Source organism: Canis lupus, chromosome 22 (genome assembly GCF_048164855.1).
Source record: "Canis lupus baileyi chromosome 22, mCanLup2.hap1, whole genome shotgun sequence".
Lineage (NCBI taxonomy): Eukaryota > Metazoa > Chordata > Mammalia > Carnivora > Canidae > Canis > Canis lupus.
The window spans coordinates 12,051,497-12,066,055 of record NC_132859.1 but is presented as its reverse complement, the minus strand read 5'-3'; the positions used below and the strand labels follow the sequence as shown (position 1 = coordinate 12,066,055).

The 14,559-nt window shown below is 34.3% G+C and overlaps 1 long non-coding RNA gene across 2 annotated transcripts in view; it reads left to right on the top strand.

The window, feature by feature from the left end:
* The window catches only part of LOC140614428 (uncharacterized), a 249,357-nt gene that overhangs the window by 53,403 nt on the left and 181,395 nt on the right, over positions 1-14,559 (top strand). Inside the window, exon 2 of one of the 2 annotated variants that reach the window (XR_012015290.1) lies at positions 3,446-3,487. The exons of the other annotated variant lie outside the window; for it this stretch is intronic. This is a non-coding gene — a long non-coding RNA (uncharacterized lncRNA). The remainder of the gene's footprint in view (positions 1-3,445; positions 3,488-14,559) is intronic. 2 annotated transcript variants of the gene reach the window in all.

The window sequence follows — 14,559 nt, the reverse complement described above, 5'->3', positions numbered from 1 at the left end:
CTGCAAAGAGCCAGGTGACTACTTATAATTGGATTTTCCTATGAAGTGAGGAAATGATAATAAATGACATAGTTTTATTAAGATATAATTAACATGAAATAAACTGTGTATTTGAAATGTACAATTTGATAAAATTTGACATATATATATACCTATAGAATCTATGCCACAACCATTCAAACAAACAAACAAACAAAAAACCGTTAAAAGAAAAAAAGAATCTATGCCACAATCAAATAATCAACATATATCCATCACCCCCCAAAGTTTCTGCATGCCCCTTTCAAGCCCCTTTTCTGTATCTCCCTGCCTCCATCATCCATAGGTAACCACTTACTTACTTTCTGTTACTATAGATTAATTTGTATTTAGAATTTTACACAAATGGAATTACATAGTATGCACTTTTTTTTGAGGGGGAGTTCTGACTCTTTTCAGCATAATAATTTTAAGATCTGCTCATGCTATATATGTCAATATGTCTTTTCATTGCTGAGCAGTATTCCATTTTTGTCAATCCATTTATGAGTTTTGGACATTTGAAATGTTTCCAGTTTGGGGGTAGTAAAAATAAACTACTTTAAATATTTCTGTAAAAGTTTTTGTATACATACATGCTTCATTTCTCTTCAGTAAACAAAGTAAATGGCTGGATCATATGCAGGGTGTGTGTTTACCTTTAAGAAAACTGCCAAATTGTTTTCCAAAGTAGTTGAGCCATCTTGCATTCTTACTAGCAATGCAAGAGAGTTTCAGTCCTGTCACATCTTCAACATTAGATATGATTAGAATTTATAACTTATTCTAACAAGATCATATTAGTAATTCAGTCGCATTTAATTTGCATTTCCCTAATGCCAAAAGTTGTTGAGTATCTTTTTGTCTATTATTTGCCATTCTTGTATCTCCTTTGCCGAAGTGTCTGCCCATATTACATCTTTTGTCCATTTCTGATTTGCTTACTTCTTTGTTAATTGTTTTGGAGAGTTTTCCATGTATTTGGGATATAAGTTCTCTATCAGATACATGACTTGAAAATATTATATTTCAGTCCTTGGTTCGTCTGTTCTCTCTTTTTATCAGTGTCTTTCGAAGAGTGGAAGTGATAAATGGACTGCAATCTGAGGTAGCAGTGTTAAATTTATTCTTAATACAGGTATGAAAATAAATGATCTCTGGAAAGAATATCAAAGTACATACACTCTACATACATATACGCACAATGTCAGAATGGATTCCATAAAGGTAGAGAAGCTTTGATGATGTACAAGAGTGAAAAGGAATATTAAGAGCTTATGGGAAAATATTTTTATAAATAATATTTGCCAAAGTAGGCTAGATTCTAGAATTATGTATAAAATAATTTTTCAACATTTATACAATCTAAATCTTACAATATTGGTGATTTGGTTTAATGTTTCCTTAGGAGAAATTGTATAATAGTGTGTGGTGAAAGCCGCCTAACTAATAATTTGATAGACGCTCGTACTGTTAAAGTCTTTAAATCGCCTCTAGACTCTGAAACCTAAGTCATTAAGATCACTTATTATTTCAATTATTTTCCTTGATTCCAGTATCTTCCACCCAACCTTAAGTTAGGGCTTGTGTGAAAGTAATTTTATGACAATCAGAGTAGAGTACACCTGAATCAAATTATCTTAAAAGCAGTTGTTATTATGCATGGATCATATCTCAATGGAGTATTCTGAATTGCAACCACCTGAATAGCTTGAATATCATTAATAAAATGACTTTCATAGTGGATTTTTTAAACTATATGTCTGACAGGAATGGAATGAAGTGTTCTATACTCACTTTATATCTTCCTTTTCCTTTAACTAAAGATCTTTTCTATAAATAGAAGTGTAGTTGACATAAAATATTATTAATTTTAGTATGAAATATAGTGACTCAACATAGAAGTATTATGAAATGTTCACCATCATAGTGTAGTTACCATCTGTCACCAAAGTTAGTACAAAATTGACTTTTCTATGCTGTACTGTTCATCCTCATGACTTATTTATTTCATAACTGGAGGTTTGTACCTCTTACTCCCTTTACCTATTTTATCCATCACCCTATCTCCCTCTCTTCTAGCAACCACCAGTTTTATCTCTGTATTTATGAGTCTGTTTCTATTTCTGTTTGTTTTGTCTTTAGATTCCACATGTGTGAAATCATATGATATTTGTCTTTCTCTCCCTGATTCTTTCACTTAGCATAATTCCCTCTAAGTTCATCTATATTGCTGTAAATGGCAAGATTTAATTCCTTTTTATGACTGAGTAATATTTCAGGCTCTGTGTGTGTGTGTTTCTTTACCCATTCATCTATTGATGAACACTTGAGTTGTTCCCATATCTATTGTAAATAGCCCTGCAAAAATAACTTTTTGAATTGGTGTTTTTGTTTTCTTTGGGTAAATATCCAGTATGGAATTACTGCATCATATGATATTTCTACTTTTAATTGTTTGAGGAGCCTCCATACTGTTTTCAATAGTCGCTGCACCAATTTACATTCTCACCAACAGCACAAGAGTTATCTTTTCTTCGTGTTCTCACCAATGCTTGTTATTTCTTGTCTTTTTGCTATTGACCATTCTGACTGGCTTGTGATGATATCTTATTGTGGTTTTGATCATTTTCCTGATGATTAGTGATATTGAACATATTTTCAAGTGTCAGCCATCTATATGTCTTCTTTAGAAAATTTTCTATTTAGATCCTCTGCTGAGTTTTAATTGGATTATTATTTTTTTGGTGTTTACCTTATGACTTCTTTATATTTTTTGAATATTAATCCCTTATAGATGATATAATTTGAGAATATCTTCTCCCACTCAGTAGGATGCCTTCTTGTTTTGTTGATAGTTTACACTAGCAATCCTTTTAAAAAATTATTTATTATTTATTTATTTATTTATTTATTTATTTATTTATTTATTTATTGGAGAAAGAGTACAGAGAGACAGGGAGAAGTAGACTCCCTGCTGAGCAGAAAGCCTGACACAGGGCTCCATCCCACTACCCTGGGATCGTGACCTGAGCCAAAGGCAGATGCTTAATCAACTTAGCCCCCCAGGTGCCCCAAAATCCTTTTAATGAAGGGTAGAAACTATTACATTGAATAAACTATTTTCAGATTGAAAAATATTACACAAAGTTTAAAATAAGCTTTTATTATTTTCGGGAATGGGTAGATTATCAAGTGTGTATGTGTAAGATTCTGGGAAGGAACAGTGGTTTTTTTTTTTTTTTGGTTTTGTTTTGGTTTTTTTGGAAGGAACAGTTTAACTAGTTTGTGGAAGGAACAGTTTAACTAGTTTGTGGGCCTTTCACTTTACAGTTTGCAATTTTTAATAGAAGCCATGTGGTCTAATGACTAGAGACACAAAGAGTTTATATCTTACCTGTTTGTTTATTTATTTGTTTGTGTTCAGTTGAGGTTGTGAAGAAAGAGGAGGACAGAATTCATCATTGGGGTAAGCAAGAATGTTTTCTGTTTTCTCACGTTCTGTACCCTGACTAAATTTTTTGCCCCCAGTTGAAGAATACCAAAGCTATGCTTTTCCCCTCAAGGGAAGGAAACAATAGGAAAGGAAGGAGACTCATAGACGATAAGAAATGATCATAAGGGGAATATGCTTATTACAAAGAAGGAATGAGTAATAATAATGGTTGAAGATAAGCAATGCTGGTTACAGTAAGTAAGAAATGGACATTTGGTTATTATTATGGCTATTAATATAAAAAATCATCAATGGCTTAGGATCAAAAGACTAAACATCCTAGTTTGCCTAGAGTGATCTCAGTTTGAACCTTTTTCTCTGTCATATAATTCAATTTAGCATTTGTCATGGATTTTTGTTTGTCTTCCTAACGAAGTAATATTATTACTAATGAAATAGGCCAGGATGGAGTTATGCAATCTGCCCTTTAAACCGCAATTGTCTGCCATGGTTTCAAGTAGTAAAGTGTTAGAACCATAGTGAATGAACACAATTCTAGATATAATACATTATTAAATCTGAGAGAGAGCCTGGAGAGCCTTTGCCTCTTTTCTCTGACAACATCTGAGAATTTGCAAAAGTGAAAAATAAACTTGCCGTGTTAAGCTGCTTACATATCAGGGTTAATTTTTATGATAGCATAACTCATCCTATCTTACTATTTATGTTATGTCTGAAAAGTTTCATAGTATATGATGGTCTTTATGCAAATTTGACTAATGGAAAAGAATATAATGGACAAGTGTTTATCAGCTGTTACCTGAATGAACCTAGATTTAGTGCTAGCAGTTTCTTTTCTTTGCTTTATGATATGATTTTGACTCCCTGCTTCAAAGTAATCTCATTTACCCTCAATATTTGATGGGAAATTTTCAAAATTTCTAATATACTTATACATTAATACACTGGACAAAGTGCTTTTTGTACTATAATATTACAAATTATCTTATTTTTAATATACAGTGCTGTGATATAGATTGGGGAGGTTCAAGTTTGTGCTGTCAGACAGCAGATCGGTTGATAATTAGGAATCTGTATCTATTGCAAATTTCCGTGTGTGCATGACATGTCTCAGTTTAGAGGTTTGGTAAACCAGTAAAGAATCAAATTTGAAGTTTTTGTTTAGCTCAGAAATAAAGTACTCAGGAGCAATTCACAGAAGAACTAGGCTCTGTTCCTGGTTCTCAAATTCTTTATATACTTTACTGAGAGAAGGAGAATCTATTGAGTAGCCTCCCTGGCCAATATTTCCTAGCCTGCACTATGTTTAAGGGTTTTTTGACATTAATACTAATTGTGCCTATGATACTAGTCTAACTTCGACAAGGTATGTAAAATATAAGACATATTCTTGGTGTGCTATAGGTTTCCCTATTTTATTTTCATAAAAGTTAAATAATATGTGTTTTGCTCATTAAACTCAGATACAGTAATTTGTGTCAAATTCAGAATGGAAATTTTAAAAAGCCTGTGACCCAAGTTGCTGTGCTGTATATTGCGTAAAGGTTTGTATCTTTCCCCCTTTCTGTTTAGGAATCTAAATAAAATCTAAATAAATAAAATGAGAATCAGTGTTAACACCAATGACAGTTTGAGATAATCATTTTCATTTTAAAGAGTTTGCAGTGCACAGAGGCCTGTTTGGAGTTTTCACCCCACACCCTCTTAAGGTCATAGGGAGGTTCCTAAGGCCAGTTCAGAGGCAATTCAGTGGAGAATTGCCTGAAAGTTCACTTCAGGCTGTGGGGATTCATGAGGTTTTAGGAAGAACTGTTCTCTTGAAATTAAATAATACCTTTGCATCTTAATTAACATGAGGAGAACTGGGAGTCAATTAACACTTGTTATATAGTTTTGTGGGCGTTGATTATGTGCTGTTCCACTTGAGGCTCCATTTAAATTGAAACACAAGGATATTTGCATACTGAGTTTAGATCATGAGGTAACAAGGGATAAATAGGACTCTTCTTTCTCATATCCTGAACACTTCTTAAAGCCTGGGCCTTGGGCCAGCAGCAGCATCATCTGGGAATTAGAAATGCAGAATCTCAGGTCCCACTAAATTAGAAAATGCATCTTAACGAGATCTGTAGGTGATTTGAGTGCACATTCAGATCTGAAAAGCATTCTCCTAAAAGGTGCTCAGAGGAGAGAGTTTCATTGTAGTACAATGTCCTAATGTCATCATACTGTCATTCTATCTTATTTAATTTTCATAATTATTTGCTATCATTTTCATTTCTTGCCTTCAGTATTATTATGGTTCATTTTAATAAATAAAATGGTAATAAAAAAGAAATGGTTTCAGATGCCCTTCTTCTGATAAACAGCTAAGCAGAACAATTCTTGAGCACAAGAGGGAAAATAGTCAATTTATAATTATCTTTATTCATTTGGAAGGATATTAAGAAAACAAAGTAGATTTTTTTCAACCCTCCCTGCACATCATTTATATTTTGTTGCTAATTAGTTTGTAGGTAGATGCCGCTAGAATTTATGCCATTTTTAATCATATTGTCAGAGCCTTTAATTCCATAGTACTCTTTATTTACTGCAATTACTACTACTATTCTGTTTTCATATTTAATATGATGAGGTCAGTGCAAACAACATATTGATTATAGTTTCACGTGATTTACATTACAAGTTGTGAAGGGAAATGGAAAATATTGACATGATAGTTGTAAAAGCATCATTTTTTATAGAACAAGATGTTCAAGAAGCAATATGAGACTATATAATCATTGAACTACAGTTAAAGGCAGTAGGATTTCTTTTTCCTATTTGAGATGTAATCCAAGTCGATTCTTGTTCCAAGTAAACTGCAATTACTTTGTCTAGCTAATCATCAACTACCTATCAACCATATGGATGCTTATAGCAGTATTCTAAGTTTATATATGCTCCTTAGCAGAATGAAAGCAGGCCAATATTGCAGGCTAATTCAGACCAGTGGTACTTTTTGAAATATTTATAGATGAGTTTGCTTTGAATACATAAAGTTATTTTTTAAATAGTGTTTTAGTTCCCTCTGGCAGCTATAATGAACTAACACAAACTTTGTTATTTAAAAAACACAAATTTATTCTCACAGTTCTCAAGGCCAGAAGTTTGAAATCGATACCATTAGGCCCAAATCAATGTATTATCATGGTTTCACTCCTTCAGAGATTTTAGAGGAGAATCCGTTCTTTGCCTCTTCCATCTTCTAGTGGCTGCCAGCATTCCTTGGCTTCTGGCCACATCACTCTAATCCTCAAGGCCAGAATCCTCAAATCTCCTTGCCTGTATTCACATGGCCCTCTAATGCATGTGTGCATACGTAAGTGCTTGACATCTCCTTCTGTCTCCCTATAAGGATACATATGATTGCATTTATGCCAGACCCATTGGGATAGCCTAGGATAATCTCCCCTGTCTTAGTTCATTGGGCTACTGTAACAAAATACCACAGATAAGCTGGCTTATAATCAAGAGAAATTCATTCCTCACAGTTCTGGAGGCTGGAGAGTCCAAGATCATAGTGCCAGCATATTTGGTGTGGTAGCCGATGAGGACTCATTTCTGGTTCAAAGATGGCATCTTCTCACTGTCTCTTCACATGATAAAAGGAGTTACAGAGCTCTGTAGGGTCTGTTTTACCAGAATACTAATACTAATCCCATTCATGAGGGCTCCACTCTCATGTCCTAAATATTGGCCAGAGGCCTCACCTCCTAATACCATCATGTTCGACCTAAGGACATAAATTTGGAGGACATAAACATTTAGATCATAGCATCCCCATTTTCAAGATACTTAACTTTATCACATCTGCACAGACTTTGCCATATAAGGTAACATACACAAGTTCTAGGGATCAGGATGTGAATAGCTTTGGGGGGACCATTTTTCAGGCAACTACAAATAGTGATAAAGGAAATTCTTAGAATTTCTGACTCTTTCAACTTAGACTACTACTAAACAAATGTGTTAACTTCATGATTCTGGAAAATATTGGATATTTTTTTATTCTTAATGTTAGCACTCAACATAATGTCAAGATATTTCTGTATGCTGAAAATCTTTATGTGTTAAGATATCTCAATGTCTGATTCCCTAAATATGAATTTGAAGAAAAATCCAGTCACGTAGTTCTTTCCAATAAGCAATTTGAGTTTCATAGACAGCTGGAACATTTCTAAATTCGTCCATCTTCAGAACAGAAACACTGTAACTGTTAGGTTATAAAAATTGCATCAGATTTAGAGGAAATCTCTGAGAATTATCTAACTTCAAAAATGTTGAAAGTATAGCAATGTATTCTCAAATACATGTTACATAAACAACTCTAGTAGAGCTGAAAGACAAACGATAAAGCACTCACCATAAAGTTCATTTTTATTTTTTTGTAAACACAATTGACTTTTCAGTGGAGGTAACTAGAAAATCAGTATATGCTTCACTGGCTCACAAAAATCTTTTGCTGTCATATTATGAAAATATCTAAATGTCTTTAATATACAAGATTTAATTCATACACCTTATATTTTAATCTTGTAGGTAAAAAATTGATAACTATGTGTTAGAGAAGAAAGATGAAGAGAGAAAACTAACCTATGTGTCATTTGGCTATTCATTTTTTATATTTTGTGATAGTCTAAGACTTGAGATTTCAATTCAGACTGTCTACTGAATCCTATAGTATTTCTGGCTTTACCAAATAGTATTTTAGTGGACAAATCCCTAATAAAATTAGCAGTACACCCTTACTATATTTAAATGCTTTAATAATACATTGTTTTTGAATAAGCCTTGTCTTGACTCCTCCATTTTTTGTGTGTGAAAGTTAACAGCTATGGTCACTGGGCATTTAGTGCATGAAAGATAACAGCCATGGGCACAATACAACATTTACCGTTCAGACAGATAAGGGCAACAAACACAATTGCTTTCTGACTGTCTTGGCAGTATTCTCACCTTCACAAGGTTTGTAAAGTGGAAATATTATAAAAATTAAACATGATACCATATGCAAATCACTTAGCCTGCATTGTGTCTGACATGTTACAGTTGCCAGTAAATGTTAATGTCCTTCTTCCATTTCTCTGCTTTAAGGTTTTTTAAATAATGAATTATGTGGTTTTCAAAATCGATCTTATCTTAGTTTCCCCTGGGAAACTGAAAGAACTAAAAAAGATCAGCAGATAATCACACAAAAGGAAACAAACCAGATAAGCTACAAGTTGCCATAGCTTTTTGTGAACCCATCAGAAAGATGAGCTAACTGCAATCTGGGATAGACAGGTGCCAGTAGTAAAAGAGAGATGCAAACACTTGCTAACTTGGGATAATGAAGCTAGCTGGACTGAGAAGAATTGAGTGAGAATCATTGAAGACGTGATGAGTCTGAGGGCAGTCTGCAGAGAATGTGAAGAGAAGCATACATTTTGGCCAGCTTTTTTCCCATAACTGGTCCCACTCTGGGGAGACTGAACTCATGAAAAAGTTACCAAGTGGAGGCTTGAAAGAGGGGAATAGCAGTGACTGAAAATTCTTCCTTCTCTCTTCCCCCTTATCTCTCTGAAGCAGAAATGTACCAATATTCTGGGGAAATGGCAACAAAAAGTAGTGGCTTCAGGGAAACTGGGAGAGAGGAATGCAAAAACAAAAACCAAAAAGGCCATAATCCCTGGGGAGGAGACAGGAATAACCACCGGGTCAAGAAATAGAACTGAAGGAGGGACCAGGGGTGTTAGAGAATGCCACACTCTCATTAACACAGTCACAGTGGCTGCTTAAAACCCAGGCTTAGTCAGAGACTCAGAGAATACCTCTCTAGCTTCCACCATCAGGCTAGCAAATGTCAAGTAGAAGTAATGTTACGATATTGCTGTGATAGCTGCAGGAGGACTCTGAGACACAGCCCAAAGGAAAGACCTAATGCTAAGGATAGAATGGACATTGAGAGAAATGCTTTGGAAAGCCAGTCACCATCCTAAACCCAAGGTGCTGCTAGAAGGACGTTGAAGCCTGTGGTATACCTCAAAGCCAATCCAACTCTTTGGGAGAATAATGCAACCCCCACACTAAATGTATAGCAGAAGAAAATGGTCATTTCCTTTTTTTTTTTAAAGATTTTATTTATTTATTCATGAGAAATGCAGAGAGAAGGCAGGCACACAGGCAGAGGGAGAAGCTGGCTCTCTGCAGAGAGCCGAATGTGGGACTTGATCCCAGAACTTCGTGATCATGCCCTGAGCCCAAGGCAGACGCTCAACAGCTGAGCCACCCAGGCATCCCCAAAATGGTCATTTCCAAGCATAAAGCTAGTTACCTCAATTTCTACTGCTTAAGCAAAATGTTCAGTTTTCAACAAAATATTATGAGGCATTTACAAAGGCAAAAACAACAACAAAGACTCCCCAAAGACCATTTAATCTACCGAATCATACTCACATATAACACAGATGTTTGAGCTATCTGAAAGAGCATGTAAAAATCACTGATTAATGAATCTGGTAAAGCTTGTAATAGAAAAGATAGACAAAATATAGGAGCATATGGATCATTTCAGCAGAGGGGTAGAAACTGTAGGAAAGACTCAAATGGAAATACCAAAGAGAACACTACTCAGTAGGAAATGCCTTCAATGATCTCTTTAAATAGTTAATATAATGTGCATTCAATGGATAGGTAAAAATAAAACGCAGGACAAAAAGGTCAAATGAAGGAGAGGGAAGAAAGGCAATATACAAGTATAGGATCTTTGCACTGCAGAGAAGAGGTACAATATTATTTAAAGATAGACTCAATAATAATGTACATAGTGAATAACTAACTGTAAAATTATTATAGATATACAGATAAAAATAGAGAAGGAATAAGTAGAGAACATTAAAAAAAGAACATATGAAACAAATACAAAATTAACAATGTGGTAGATTTCAATCCAGATATATCAATAATCACAGTCAATATGAAAGATATAAGGAGACAGTGTAAAAGTAGAGATTGTCAGACACCCCTCCCCTCAAAAAAAGAAAAGCAAGTTCAACTACACACTTTCTACAACAAATGCAATTTAATTATCAAAGCATAGGTTGGTTAAAAGCAAAAGGATGGAAAAAATATAGCATGCAACACTAACCGAAAAAGAAATTAGAGTAGCTATATTGATACACAAATGTTTTGAGAACAAGAGGACATGACATGAGAAGAACATTAAAAAATGATAAAGGGGCTCAATTTTCCAAGAAAAATAATTTTTAACAAACATATACCTAACAGAGCCCCAAACCCATGAAAAAATAACTGATAAAATTCAATGGAGAAACAAATCCACAATAATACGTGGAATCTTTGACATTGTTATCTTTGTGGAAGCCACATATTAATATGATTTTGTGTATGAAATTCTGGAAAATAAAATGATGAGATGGAAAACAAAACTATCATTAGTGGTATAGTAGGACAAAAAAATTTAAAAACTAATTAAACTATTTTATATCATGATTGTTTAGGTAGATACAGAACTATGCATTTTTCAGAATTCATAGTTCATTATAATTCATAAATATACATCACAATGAATGAATTTCACCATATGTGAATTTAAAAAAAAAAAACCATGATGTGGGGGAATGAAAACAGGATTGTAGCAAATTAGAATAAATGACCCTAATTAATTGCATTAGAAATAAATAATTTATGAAAATGGTAGGATTACCAGAGCTCATTTAAGTTACTTTGGCAATTGATTTTTGACCAAACACCAAAAGCATTGTACTTTAGTCAGTAAATGTGTTTTCATAGGTCTACCAATTCTGAAACTAGTTTGTGTGTGGTATGGTTTTAAAAATAAGTATATTATAGGGATGCCTAGGTGGCTCACTTAGTCAAGCATCTGACTTTTGATTTCAGCTTAGGTCATGTTCTCAGGGTTGTGAGTCAACCCAGCATTAGGGTCTGCCCTGGGCATGAAGCCTGCTTGGGTTTCTCTCTCTCCCTCTCCCTCTGCCCCCTACCCCTGCACATGCACCCTTGCTTTCTCTCTCTCTCTCTCTCTCTTCTTTTTTAAAGATTTTATTTATTTATTCATGAGAGATACAGGCAGAGGGAGAAGCAGGCTCCATGCAGAATGCCCAATGCTGGACTCAATCCCAGGACTTCAGGATCATGCCTTGGGCCAAAGGCAGGCGCTAAACCATTGAGCCACCCAGGGATCCCGCACCCTTGCTTTCTCTCTCACTAGCTCTCTCTCTCTCTCTCTCTCTCTCTCTGCTTTTTTTTTTTTTTTAAACAGTATAGAGGAGAGACATATTTCTTATTGTGAGTAAGGAAGTTACAAATAAGGAAAGAGGGGAGGTTAGAATGAACCCAGTATGCCTGCAAAGAGTAATAGTTGTTCGTGTATCTACCAGAGTTGGCCCAAGAAATAATTTGCCATGAGTTATTGTCTTTTTAATTTTAATTTTAATTTTTTAAAATAATAAGCAAATGGAACTTAGTATGATACACTTAACATGTCACAGGAAACTGAGTTTTGAGCCCTAGTTTAGATCGAACCACAGGGCTAACAAGAGTGTCACACTATTATCAATACAGTTGAACTAAAGATAAAGTGCTGAACTTTTCAGACTGATATTTGTGGTTAGAAGGTATTTTTGAAGTTCTTTTTTTTTTTTTTGTCAAAGATCCTAAGGCATCTTTAAGATGATGCATTTTAAAATGCTTTATAATTTTTGCTTTCTCTTCTTATTGCCAAAGAAACAAAGGGTCTGCATATCTGTGTTGGGAATTATATTTTTGTTCCATAGTACTGTGTCCATTTCCAATAAATATTCCTTTTTTTAACATTTTTAAACTGAGTTGGTGATAAATTTAATGATTTATATTAGAATATACAAAATTTAAGTTTATAAGTTATAGGTCTGTTATTTAATTTTCCATGATTGAACTCTTAATAAAGTCAATATATTCACTTTCTTCCATATAAAGTGATAAATTCATAACATAAAAAAGACTTTCATCAATTGTTCACTAGTAATTGCTTTATTTGATAGATATAATTTAACATCAATCAACAGTTGTAGCATTTGCATTTTAATGTAATCCTTGAAGCGATAAATACATTCTTAATCAGGGTTAATGTAACACAATTACAAAATAAACATTTGATTAGTACATCTAAATTTCAATGTAATAAGTAACTACCAAACTAATTGGTAAGGGAAGTGCTTTTGATACATGTCTTTAGTTGAAGCAATTTCACATTACATGGGAAAATGAAGCTCATGCTGGGGAATGCTTTTTATTTAGTTCTTTGAAAAACTCGATAAGTGTGATTAATAATTGAAAATCTGAAAGCAAATTATATAACCAAGTTATCTTGGGGAAATATTGCTTTTTTTTCTTTCCAAACATGGCATATTTCAATACGGACAAAACAAAATCCGATGACAATCTTTCAGAAAGGGTATGTACAAAAATTAGAAGAGACTACAGTGTTCATAAAATTAATAGGATGCTATTAGCTTACTTAAGAGAGGAAGGCATTTGTGAATATGAAATTCTAGTTTAGCAAATACAAATGGTGCATAAGCATAAATCCATAATGGACAGTGACCAAAATAAAATGAGAACTCTGAGGAAATTTGCTGTTATGTACATGAATCTGCTGGGAAATAAACTTCAACTTTTTGATTGAAATTGGACAACTCATAAGCAATGAAGGCTAGTAACAGAATCTATCAATAACATATGGGTAACATCTAAATGGGTTTTTACATTCAGCAAATTCATACCTTTCTCCAGCTACCACCCCATCTTTGTCTATACAAAGAAGTTAAATTTGATACAAGTCTTTAGTGGAGGCCTTTTATTTTTTACATGGAAAAGACAAAATTCTGCAGGATTTTTATGTTCTCAAAAATCTGAATAATTTAATAATTTGAAGTAAAAATGAAATGCATAAATAATACCTTAGAGAATATTTCAAATTTTTAAAATTTAGACTTAATTAATGTAGATGGAAACAAAATGTTTTACTCTGATGTTCAAGGAAAATGGAGAAGGAAAAGAATATGAGACCATATCTGTCTAGATAATCTATGAAACTCAGTGAAAAATGAAAATGTGTGGCTCCTCATTGTAAAACATTTAAGAACTTTAAGATGGCTGAAGGGCAGTGTCACTATAAGCTCAGGGCCCAGTGTACCTGCACAGGTGGACATGTTCAAGAACCTAGCTTTAGAACACAGGCTTAGAATGGTGGGTAGTGGGACACCTGGGTGGCTCAGATGTTGAGCATCTGCCTTCAGCTCAGGATGTGATCCTGGAGACTTGGGATTGAGTCCTGCATCAGGCTCCCTACATGGAGCCTGCTTCTCCCTCTGCCTCTGCCTCTCTCTCTCTCTCTCTCTCTCTCTGTGTCTCTCATGAATAAATAAACATATCATAAAAAAAAGGAATGGTGAATAGTGCAGTTTTCCTAGGTACACTAAGCATAAAGAGCATGGGGCTATAAAAGAATCATTCAAAAATGATTTTCACAATTATATGCTTGTACAAAATAATTTATTTTAGTCACAGAAGTAGGGAAAGCACTTCTGAAGAAATGGTGACTGAACTGATACATGAAAAATATTTTTAAGTAAGCGAGAAAGCTAGAAACTTCCAGGAATATGCAGTAGCCTTCATCAGGACACCAACTGGGAGGCTACACAATGGGCTTGAGAAACTGAGATAGGCCACTGTGGTTGAAGCCAAGAGAGCATATGGGAAGGAAGAGGTTGGAGATCTGGGTTGGAACCAGACTTTGCAGGGCTTTGCAGACCAGGAGGATTTTTCTCTTTTTTCTAAGTGACAATAGAAAGCGAGTTTCCTGGATTGTGCTGCCGTAAGTATGGTGGTGATACACACTAAAATGTATTCCTAGAGAGGATAAAGCTTGAGGAAATGTTTGAGAGTGTACTAGCTTTTTAATGCTGTGTACCAGATTATCACAGACGTAGCCTAAAACCACACCTATTATCTCACACTTTCCTTGGGTCAGAAGTCTGAGC